Raw genomic sequence first — 12,500 nt, 5'->3', positions numbered from 1 at the left:
ACCCAGTCCTAACCCAGTACTAACCCAGTCCTAACCCAGACCTAACCCAGTCCTAACCCAGACCTAACCCAGACCTAACCCAGTCCTAACCTAGACCTAACCCAGTCCTAAACCAGACCTAACCCAATCCTAACCCAGACCTAACCCAGACCTAACCCAGACCTAACCCAGAAATAACCCAGACCTAACCCAGACCTAACCCAGTCCTAACCCAGTACTAACCCAGTCCTAACCCAGACCTAACCCAGACCTAACCCAGACCTAACCCAGACCTAACCCAGACCTAACCCAGACCTAACCCAGAAATAACCCAGACCTAACCCAGACCTAACCCAGTCCTAACCCAGAAATACCCCAGACCTGACCCAGACCTAACCCAGACCTAACCCAGCCCTAACCCAGACCTAACCCAGACCTAACCCAGACCTAACCCAGAAATAACCCAGACCTAACCCAGACCTAACCCAGTCCTAACCCAGTACTAACCCAGTCCTAACCCAGACCTAATCCAGTCCTAACCCAGACCTAACCCAGACCTAACCCAGACCTAACCCAGACCTAACCCAGAAATAACCCAGACCTAACCCAGACCTAACCCAGTCCTAACCCAGTCCTAACCCAGTCCTAACCCAGTCTTAAACCAGTCCTAACTCAGACCTAACCGAGACGTAACCCAGACCTTATCCAATTCAGTCCTAACACAGTCCATATTCATTTTTTTTTTTTTTTTTTGTTTTTTTTTTTTTATTTCTGTTTTAGATACCGAAGGAGATCCTTGGATAGGCACCCATGCCTCAGAAGAATATATGGGTAGTTTGAGAATCTGACTCACCATACCCCACAAGTGTCTCATCCGTCTTTACTCATTCAGACACCACTCATGCCAACAAGCATCCCGGGACGCAGGCGAAACTGCTCTCCGCATTACTTCACCTAACCAATTCTAAACTAGCCCTAACGCAGTTCCAATACAGTCATTACAAAATGGGCTAGGTCTGGGCCAGTGTTGCGGGGGTTTGGGGCGCGCAGACCCCAGTCAGCAAAACGAATTCAATATGATGCTGTTCAATTTAATATGATACCGCTATTACAAAGGGGGTTAGGTCTGGGCTAGTGTAGCGGGGGACTGGGGGGCGCAGACCCCTGTCAGCAAAACGAATTCAATATGATGCTGCTCAATTTAATTTGATACCGCTATTACAAAATGGGTTAGGTCTGGGCTGGTGTAGCGGGGGTTTGGGGGGCGCAGACCCCAGTCAGCAAAACGAATTCAATATGATGCTGTTCAATTTAATTTGATACCGCTATTACAAAATGGGTTAGGTCTGGGCTAGTGTAGCGGGGGTTTGGGGGGCGCAGACCCCTGTCAGCAAAACGAATTTAGTACGATGCTGTTCAATTTAATTTGATACCGCTATTACAAAATGGGTTAGGTCTGGGCTAGTGTAGCGGGGGTTTGGGGGGCGCAGCCCCCCATTCAGCAAAACGAATTATGTACGATGCTGTTCAATTTAATATGATACCACTATTACAAAGTGGGTTAGGTCTGGGCTAGTGTAGCGGGGGTCTGGGGGGCGCAGACCCCTGTCAGCAAAACGAATTCAATATGATGCTGTTCAATTTAATTTGATACAGCTATTACAAAATGGGTTAGGTCTGGGCTAGTGTAGCGGGGGTTTGGGGGGCGCAGCCCCCCATTCAGCAAAACGAATTATGTACGATGCTGTTCAATTTAATATGATACCACTATTACAAAGTGGGTTAGGTCTGGGCTAGTGTAGCGGGGGTCTGGGGGGCGCAGACCCCAGTCAGCAAAACGAATTCAATATGATGCTGTTCAATTTAATTTGATACCGCTATTACAAAATGGGTTAGGTCTGGGCTAGTGTAGCGGGGGTTTGGGGGGCGCAGCCCCCCATTCAGCAAAACGAATTTAGTACGATGCTGTTCAATTTAATATGATACCGCTATTACAAAGTGGGTTAGGTCCGGGCTAGTGTTGCGGGGGTCTGGGGCGCGCAGACCCCAGTCAGCAAAACGAATTCAACATGATGCTGTTCAATTTAATATGATACCGCTATTACAAAGGGGGTTAGGTCTGGGCTAGTGTAGCGGGGGTCTGGGGGGCGCAGACCCCTGTCAGCAAAACGAATTTAGTACGATGCTGTTCAATTTAATTTGATACCGCTATTACAAAATGGGTTAGGTCTGGGCTAGTGTAGCGGGGGTTTGGGGGGCGCAGCCCCCCATTCAGCAAAACGAATTAAGTACGATGCTGTTCAATTTAATATGATACCACTATTACAAAGTGGGTTAGGTCTGGGCTATTGTAGCGGGGGTCTGGGGGGCGCAGACCCCAGTCGGCAAAACGAATTCAATATGATGCTGTTCAATTTAGTTTGATACCGCTATTACAAAATGGGTTAGGTCTGGGCTAGTGTAGCGGGGGTTTGGGGGGCGCAGCCCCCCATTCAGCAAAACGAATTTAGTACGATGCTGTTCAATTTAATGTGATACCGCTATTACAAAGTGGGTTAGGTCCGGGCTAGTGTTGCGGGGGTCTGGGGCGCGCAGACCCCAGTCAGCAAAACGAATTCAATATGATGCTGTTCAATTTAATATGATACCGCTATTACAAAGGGGGTTAGGTCTGGGCTAGTGTAGCGGGGGTCTGGGGGGCGCAGACCCCTGTCAGCAAAACGAATTTAGTACGATGCTGTTCAATTTAATTTGATACCGCTATTACAAAATGGGTTAGGTCTGGGCTAGTGTAGCGGGGGTTTGGGGGGCGCAGCCCCCCATTCAGCAAAACGAATTAAGTACGATGCTGTTCAATTTAATATGATACCACTATTACAAAGTGGGTTAGGTCTGGGCTATTGTAGCGGGGGTCTGGGGGGCGCAGACCCCAGTCAGCAAAACGAATTCAATATGATGCTGTTCAATTTAATTTGATACCGCTATTACAAAATGGGTTAGGTCTGGGCTAGTGTAGCGGGGGTTTGGGGGGCGCAGCCCCCCATTCAGCAAAACGAATTTAGTACGATGCTGTTCAATTTAATATGATACCGCTATTACAAAGTGGGTTAGGTCCGGGCTAGTGTTGCGGGGGTCTGGGGGGCGCAGCCCCCCAGTCAGCAAAACGAATTTAGTACGATGCTGTTCAATTTAATTTGATACCGCTATTACAAAATGGGTTAGGTCTGGGCTAGTGTAGCGGGGGTTTGGGGGGCGCAGCCCCCCATTCAGCAAAACGAATTAAGTACGATGCTGTTCAATTTAATATGATACCACTATTACAAAGTGGGTTTGGTCTGGGCTAGTGTAGCGGGGGTCTGGGGGGCGCAGACCCCAGTCAGCAAAACGAATTCAATATGATGCTGTTCAACCCCTCGGGAATTTTTAATTTCTGTTTTATTCACCGTAATGCTCATGGAACGTACTTTCACATTCTTGTTTTTTGCTTCACGAAAATTTTTGTACACTAATTACTTTTTAATAGGAAAACGTGCAACGGCAAACTCCTTCCTAGGGTCACTGGGAAGATGACATTGACAAAATATGTTAAGATCAGCCGCCCCTATGCGTAAAGTATGTCGTTTTTCCATTTTTTCGATCCGGAGCGACACCAACATTGTGTTGCAATTTTAAACTGCGCGGTTAAACGGCGGGCCAAACAGTCGGTGGTTTATGCAACAGCAACCATCAAACTAGTAGGAGAATACACGCCCGTGATAGTATAGGAGATTCCCACTGTCCCTATCTTTTTTTTTATCTCGGACATATATATACCGGCTTATCGTCAATAACTCGAAAACCAGCACGTTAAGGCCAATTTTGGTCTATACGATTCTTATGCAGTTTTAGATTCTCTACACGGTCCAATGATCGTTTTATTTTTTTGTCGAATTTTGAGAATTTTTTTTTTTTTTTCTCGAAAACGAGCTCGACGACCTGCACTTTTGACGACGCCATCGTGTTCCCCGGATTTTTTCCTGCAAGATAGGGTGGCGATTTTTTGTCCTACGACGATTTTTGACGCCGGAGCGATGATTCGGAGCAGAGCGGACTTAGAAACTTTCGCGCGTCGACCGCCGGACCGATCGCTCCAGGCTGTTTTTCGTCAATAACTCGAAAACGAGCACGGTAACGCTCGTTTTCGCCCGTACGATACTTGTACCGTTTACCGTTGGCTACCTGGCAGATGGTTTGTTTTTTTTTTATCTCGAATTTTGAGAGCTTTTTTAACTTTTTTCTCAAAAACGAGCACGTGAACGCCAATTTTCGTCTATACGATTCTTATGCAGTTTTATATTCTCTACACGGTCCAGTGATCGTTTTATTTTTTTGTCGAATTTTGAGAATTTTTTTTTTTTTTTCTCGAAAACGAGCTCGACGACCTGCACTTTTGACGACGCCATCGTGTTCCCCGGATTTTTTCCTGCAAGATAGCGTGTCTATTTTTTGTCCTACGACGATTTTTGACGCCGGAGCGGTGTTTCGGAGCAGAGCGGACTTAGAAACTTTCGCGCGTCGACCGCCGGAGCGATCGCTCCAGGCTGTTTTTCGTCAATAACTCGAAAACGAGCACGGTAACGCTCATTTTCGCCCGTACGATACTTGTACCGTTTACCGTTGGCTACCTGGTAGATGGTTTTTTTTTTTTTTATCTCGAAGTTTGAGAGCTTTTTTAATTTTTTCCACAAAAACGAGCACGTGAACGCCAATTTTCGTCTATACGATTCTTATGCAGTTTTATATTCTCTACACGGTCCACTGATCGTTTTATTTTTTTGTCGAATTTTCAGAATTTTTTTTTTTTTTTCTCGAAAACGAGCTCGACGACCTGCACTTTTGACGACGCCATCGTGTTCCCCGGATTTTTTCCTGCAAGATAGCGTGTCTATTTTTTGTCCTACGACGATTTTTGACGCCGGAGCGATGATTCGGAGCAGAGCGGACTTAGAAACTTTCGCGCGTCGACCGCCGGAGCGATCGCTCCAGGCTGTTTTTCGTCAATAACTCGAAAACGAGCACGGTAACGCTCATTTTCGCCCGTACGATACTTGTACCGTTTACCGTTGGCTACCTGGTAGATGGTTTTTTTTTTTTTTATCTCGAAGTTTGAGAGCTTTTTTAATTTTTTCAACAAAAACGAGCACGTGAACGCCAATTTTCGTCTATACGATTCTTATGCAGTTTTATATTCTCTACACGGTCCACTGATCGTTTTATTTTTTTGTCGAATTTTGAGAATTTTTTTTTTTTTTTCTCGAAAACGAGCTCGACGACCTGCACTTTTGACGACGCCATCGTGTTCCCCGGATTTTTTCCTGCAAGATAGGGTGGCGATTTTTTGTCCTACGACGATTTTTGACGCCGGAGCGATGATTCGGAGCAGAGCGGACTTAGAAACTTTCGCGCGTCGACCGCCGGACCGATCGCTCCAGGCTGTTTTTCGTCAATAACTCGAAAACGAGCACGGTAACGCTCGTTTTCGCCCGTACGATACTTGTACCGTTTACCGTTGGCTACCTGGTAGACGGTTTTTTTTTTTTTTATCTCGAAGTTTGAGAGCTTTTTTAATTTTTTCCACAAAAACGAGCACGTGAACGCCAATTTTCGTCTATACGATTCTTATGCAGTTTTATATTGTCTACACGGTCCACTGATCGTTTTATTTTTTTGTCGAATTTTGAGAATTTTTTTTTTTTTTTCTCGAAAACGAGCTCGACGACCTGCACTTTTGACGACGCCATCGTGTTCCCCGGATTTTTTCCTGCAAGATAGCGTGTCTATTTTTTGTCCTACGACGATTTTTGACGCCGGAGCGGTGTTTCGGAGCAGAGCGGACTTAGAAACTTTAGCGCGTCGACCGCCGGAGCGATCGCTCCAGGCTGTTTTTCGTCAATAACTCGAAAACGAGCACGGTAACGCTCATTTTCGCCCGTACGATACTTGTACCGTTTACCGTTGGCTACCTGGTAGATGGTTCTTTTTTTTTTTATCTCGAAGTTTGAGAGCTTTTTTAATTTTTTCCACAAAAACGAGCACGTGAACGCCAATTTTCGTCTATACGATTCTTATGCAGTTTTATATTCTCTACACGGTCCACTGTTCGTTTTATTTTTTTGTCGAATTTTGAGAATTTTTTTTTTTTTTTCTCGAAAACGAGCTCGACGACCTGCACTTTTGACGACGCCATCGTGTTCCCCGGATTTTTTCCTGCAAGATAGGGTGGCGATTTTTTGTCCTACGACGATTTTTGACGCCGGAGCGATGATTCGGAGCAGAGCGGACTTAGAAACTTTCGCGCGTCGACCGCCGGACCGATCGCTCCAGGCTGTTTTTCGTCAATAACTCGAAAACGAGCACGGTAACGCTCGTTTTCGCCCGTACGATACTTGTACCGTTTACCGTTGGCTACCTGGCAGATGGTTTGTTTTTTTTTTATCTCGAATTTTGAGAGCTTTTTTAACTTTTTTCTCAAAAACGAGCACGTGAACGCCAATTTTGGTCTATACGATTCTTATGCAGTTTTAGATTCTCTACACGGTCCACTGATCGTTTTATTTTTTTGTCGAGTTTTGAGAATTTTTTTTTTTTTTTCTCGAAAACTAGCTCGACGACCTGCACTTTTGACGACGCCATCGTGTTCCCCGGATTTTTTCCTGCAAGATAGGCTGGCGATTTTTTGTCCTACTCCCATATTCGTGTCTTTTTGCTTAACGAAATCTTTTATATACTAATAACTTTTTAATAAAAAAACGTGCGACGGCAAAATCCGTCTTAGAGTCACTGGGGTGGTGACATGACAAAATATGTTAAGATCAGCCGCCCCTATGCGTAAAGTATGTCGTTTTTCCATTTTTTCACCCCGGAGCGACACCAACATTGTGTTGCAATTTTAAACCGCGCGGTTAAACGGCGGGCCAAACAGTCGCTGGTTTATGCAACAACAACCATCAAACTAGTAGGAGAATACACGCCCGTGATAGTATAGGAGATTCCCACTGTCCCTATCTTTTTTTTTATCTCGGACATATATATACCGGCTTATCGTCAATAACTCGAAAACCAGCACGTGAACGCCAATTTTCGTCTATACGATTCTTATGCAGTTTTATATTCTCTACACGGTCCACTGATCGTTTTATTTTTTTGTCGAATTTTGAGAATTTTTTTTTTTTTTTCTCGAAAACGAGCTCGACGACCTGCACTTTTGACGACGCCATCGTGTTCCCCGGATTTTTTCCTGCAAGATAGCGTGTCTATTTTTTGTCCTACGACGATTTTTGACGCCGGAGCGATGATTCGGAGCAGAGCGGACTTAGAAACTTTCGCGCGTCGACCGCCGGACCGATCGCTCCAGGCTGTTTTTCGTCAATAACTCGAAAACGAGCACGGTAACGCTCGTTTTCGCCCGTACGATACTTGTACCGTTTACCGTTGGCTACCTGGTAGATGGTTTTTTTTTTTTTTATCTCGAAGTTTGAGAGCTTTTTTAATTTTTTCCACAAAAACGAGCACGTGAACGCCAATTTTCGTCTGTACGATTCTTATGCAGTTTTAGATTCTCTACACGGTCCAATGATCGTTTTATTTTTTTGTCGAATTTTGAGAATTTTTTTTTTTTTTTCTCGAAAACGAGCTCGACGACCTGCACTTTTGACGACGCCATCGTGTTCCCCGGATTTTTTCCTGCAAGATAGCGTGTCTATTTTTTGTCCTACGACGATTTTTGACGCCGGAGCGGTGTTTCGGAGCAGAGCGGACTTAGAAACTTTAGCGCGTCGACCGCCGGAGCGATCGCTCCAGGCTGTTTTTCGTCAATAACTCGAAAACGAGCACGGTAACGCTCATTTTCGCCCGTACGATACTTGTACCGTTTACCGTTGGCTACCTGGTAGATGGTTCTTTTTTTTTTTATCTCGAAGTTTGAGAGCTTTTTTAATTTTTTCCACAAAAACGAGCACGTGAACGCCAATTTTCGTCTATACGATTCTTATGCAGTTTTATATTCTCTACACGGTCCACTGTTCGTTTTATTTTTTTGTCGAATTTTGAGAATTTTTTTTTTTTTTTTCGAAAACGAGCTCGACGACCTGCACTTTTGACGACGCCATCGTGTTCCCCGGATTTTTTCCTGCAAGATAGGGTGGCGATTTTTTGTCCTACGACGATTTTTGACGCCGGAGCGATGATTCGGAGCAGAGCGGACTTAGAAACTTTCGCGCGTCGACCGCCGGACCGATCGCTCCAGGCTGTTTTTCGTCAATAACTCGAAAACGAGCACGGTAACGCTCGTTTTCGCCCGTACGATACTTGTACCGTTTACCGTTGGCTACCTGGCAGATGGTTTGTTTTTTTTTTATCTCGAATTTTGAGAGCTTTTTTAACTTTTTTCTCAAAAACGAGCACGTGAACGCCAATTTTGGTCTATACGATTCTTATGCAGTTTTAGATTCTCTACACGGTCCACTGATCGTTTTATTTTTTTGTCGAGTTTTGAGAATTTTTTTTTTTTTTTCTCGAAAACTAGCTCGACGACCTGCACTTTTGACGACGCCATCGTGTTCCCCGGATTTTTTCCTGCAAGATAGCGTGTCTATTTTTTGTCCTACGACGATTTTTGACGCCGGAGCGGTGTTTCGGAGCAGAGCGGACTTAGAAACTTTCGCGCGTCGACCGCCGGAGCGATCGCTCCAGGCTGTTTTTCGTCAATAACTCGAAAACGAGCACGGTAACGCTCATTTTCGCCCGTACGATACTTGTACCGTTTACCGTTGGCTACCTGGTAGACGGTTTTTTTTTTTTTTATCTCGAAGTTTGAGAGCTTTTTTAATTTTTTCCACAAAAACGAGCACGTGAACGCCAATTTTCGTCTATACGATTCTTATGCAGTTTTATATTGTCTACACGGTCCACTGATCGTTTTATTTTTTTGTCGAATTTTGAGAATTTTTTTTTTTTTTTCTCGAAAACGAGCTCGACGACCTGCACTTTTGACGACGCCATCGTGTTCCCCGGATTTTTTCCTGCAAGATAGCGTGTCTATTTTTTGTCCTACGACGATTTTTGACGCCGGAGCGGTGTTTCGGAGCAGAGCGGACTTAGAAACTTTAGCGCGTCGACCGCCGGAGCGATCGCTCCAGGCTGTTTTTCGTCAATAACTCGAAAACGAGCACGGTAACGCTCATTTTCGCCCGTACGATACTTGTACCGTTTACCGTTGGCTACCTGGTAGATGGTTCTTTTTTTTTTTATCTCGAAGTTTGAGAGCTTTTTTAATTTTTTCCACAAAAACGAGCACGTGAACGCCAATTTTCGTCTATACGATTCTTATGCAGTTTTATATTCTCTACACGGTCCACTGTTCGTTTTATTTTTTTGTCGAATTTTGAGAATTTTTTTTTTTTTTTTCGAAAACGAGCTCGACGACCTGCACTTTTGACGACGCCATCGTGTTCCCCGGATTTTTTCCTGCAAGATAGGGTGGCGATTTTTTGTCCTACGACGATTTTTGACGCCGGAGCGATGATTCGGAGCAGAGCGGACTTAGAAACTTTCGCGCGTCGACCGCCGGACCGATCGCTCCAGGCTGTTTTTCGTCAATAACTCGAAAACGAGCACGGTAACGCTCGTTTTCGCCCGTACGATACTTGTACCGTTTACCGTTGGCTACCTGGCAGATGGTTTGTTTTTTTTTTATCTCGAATTTTGAGAGCTTTTTTAACTTTTTTCTCAAAAACGAGCACGTGAACGCCAATTTTGGTCTATACGATTCTTATGCAGTTTTAGATTCTCTACACGGTCCACTGATCGTTTTATTTTTTTGTCGAGTTTTGAGAATTTTTTTTTTTTTTTCTCAAAAACTAGCTCGACGACCTGCACTTTTGACGACGCCATCGTGTTCCCCGGATTTTTTCCTGCAAGATAGCGTGTCTATTTTTTGTCCTACGACGATTTTTGACGCCGGAGCGGTGTTTCGGAGCAGAGCGGACTTAGAAACTTTCGCGCGTCGACCGCCGGAGCGATCGCTCCAGGCTGTTTTTCGTCAATAACTCGAAAACGAGCACGGTAACGCTCATTTTCGCCCGTACGATACTTGTACCGTTTACCGTTGGCTACCTGGTAGACGGTTTTTTTTTTTTTTATCTCGAAGTTTGAGAGCTTTTTTAATTTTTTCCACAAAAACGAGCACGTGAACGCCAATTTTCGTCTATACGATTCTTATGCAGTTTTATATTGTCTACACGGTCCACTGATCGTTTTATTTTTTTGTCGAATTTTGAGAATTTTTTTTTTTTTTTCTCGAAAACGAGCTCGACGACCTGCACTTTTGACGACGCCATCGTGTTCCCCGGATTTTTTCCTGCAAGATAGCGTGTCTATTTTTTGTCCTACGACGATTTTTGACGCCGGAGCGGTGGTTCGGAGCAGAGCGGACTTAGAAACTTTAGCGCGTCGACCGCCGGAGCGATCGCTCCAGGCTGTTTTTCGTCAATAACTCGAAAACGAGCACGGTAACGCTCATTTTCGCCCGTACGATACTTGTACCGTTTACCGTTGGCTACCTGGTAGATGGTTCTTTTTTTTTTTATCTCGAAGTTTGAGAGCTTTTTTAATTTTTTCCACAAAAACGAGCACGTGAACGCCAATTTTCGTCTATACGATTCTTATGCAGTTTTATATTCTCTACACGGTCCACTGTTCGTTTTATTTTTTTGTCGAATTTTGAGAATTTTTTTTTTTTTTTTCGAAAACGAGCTCGACGACCTGCACTTTTGACGACGCCATCGTGTTCCCCGGATTTTTTCCTGCAAGATAGGGTGGCGATTTTTTGTCCTACGACGATTTTTGACGCCGGAGCGATGATTCGGAGCAGAGCGGACTTAGAAACTTTCGCGCGTCGACCGCCGGACCGATCGCTCCAGGCTGTTTTTCGTCAATAACTCGAAAACGAGCACGGTAACGCTCGTTTTCGCCCGTACGATACTTGTACCGTTTACCGTTGGCTACCTGGCAGATGGTTTGTTTTTTTTTTATCTCGAATTTTGAGAGCTTTTTTAACTTTTTTCTCAAAAACGAGCACGTGAACGCCAATTTTGGTCTATACGATTCTTATGCAGTTTTAGATTCTCTACACGGTCCACTGATCGTTTTATTTTTTTGTCGAGTTTTGAGAATTTTTTTTTTTTTTTCTCGAAAACTAGCTCGACGACCTGCACTTTTGACGACGCCATCGTGTTCCCCGGATTTTTTCCTGCAAGATAGCGTGTCTATTTTTTGTCCTACGACGATTTTTGACGCCGGAGCGGTGTTTCGGAGCAGAGCGGACTTAGAAACTTTCGCGCGTCGACCGCCGGAGCGATCGCTCCAGGCTGTTTTTCGTCAATAACTCGAAAACGAGCACGGTAACGCTCATTTTCGCCCGTACGATACTTGTACCGTTTACCGTTGGCTACCTGGTAGATGGTTTTTTTTTTTTTTATCTCGAAGTTTGAGAGCTTTTTTAATTTTTTCCACAAAAACGAGCACGTGAACGCCAATTTTCGTCTATACGATTCTTATGCAGTTTTATATTCTCTACACGGTCCACTGATCGTTTTATTTTTTTGTCGAATTTTGAGAATTTTTTTTTTTTTTTCTCGAAAACGAGCTCGACGACCTGCACTTTTGACGACGCCATCGTGTTCCCCGGATTTTTTCCTGCAAGATAGCGTGTCGATTTTTTGTCCTAGCTCAATTATTAAGGAAGTTACGGTTTCTTGATTTTTCGGTATGTTCGAACTGGTCTTTTAGGCGGGCGCTCGGTCGCGCGGTGCTTTCGCATCGACCGACGTACCGATCGGCGGCGACGGTTTTTCGTCTATATCTCGAAAACTAGTACGCTAACACATATTTTGACCTATATGATATTTGTTCAGTGTAATTTTTTCTATCTGGTAGGCTGGTTTTTTTTTTTTTATCTCGAATTTTTTGAACGTTTTTGTTTTTTTCTCGAAAACTAGCGCGACGACCGATATTTTTAACTACGGTTTTGAATTCGTCTAATTTTTGCCTACAAGATAGCGTGTCGAGTTTTTGTTCTGCGACGATTTTGACCATTTTTTCATTTTTTTCTCGAAAACGAGCACGGCAATCTATATTTTTAACGACGGCATCGTGTTCCCCTGCTTTTTTCCTACAAGATAGCGTTTTTTTTTTTTGCCCTAGCTCAATTATTAAGGAAATTACAGGTGTTGGTTTTCGCTCTAAGTTATAACAGGCCGTTCGGGCGGGCGGTTGGGTCGCGCGGTTCCCCCCATAAGCGGCCGTGCGTAAGCCCGTGCGTCGCCGGCGTTCCGGCGGGCGCCTCGGTACCTATAAGAGAAGCGACGGTCCGGTCGAGTCGGTCGGGGCAGCGTCGAGCGTACGGCTATTCTTCGACCTCGGTTGAGAAGCAGTCGTCGCTCCTCGGGATTTCATCCTGACTGTTCTGTATCGTGCTCGTTCCA

The sequence above is a fragment of the Colletes latitarsis genome, unplaced genomic scaffold (genome assembly GCF_051014445.1).
Source record: "Colletes latitarsis isolate SP2378_abdomen unplaced genomic scaffold, iyColLati1 scaffold0052, whole genome shotgun sequence".
NCBI classification, from domain to species: Eukaryota; Metazoa; Arthropoda; class Insecta; order Hymenoptera; family Colletidae; genus Colletes; species Colletes latitarsis.
This window is presented reverse-complemented; position numbering follows the sequence as displayed.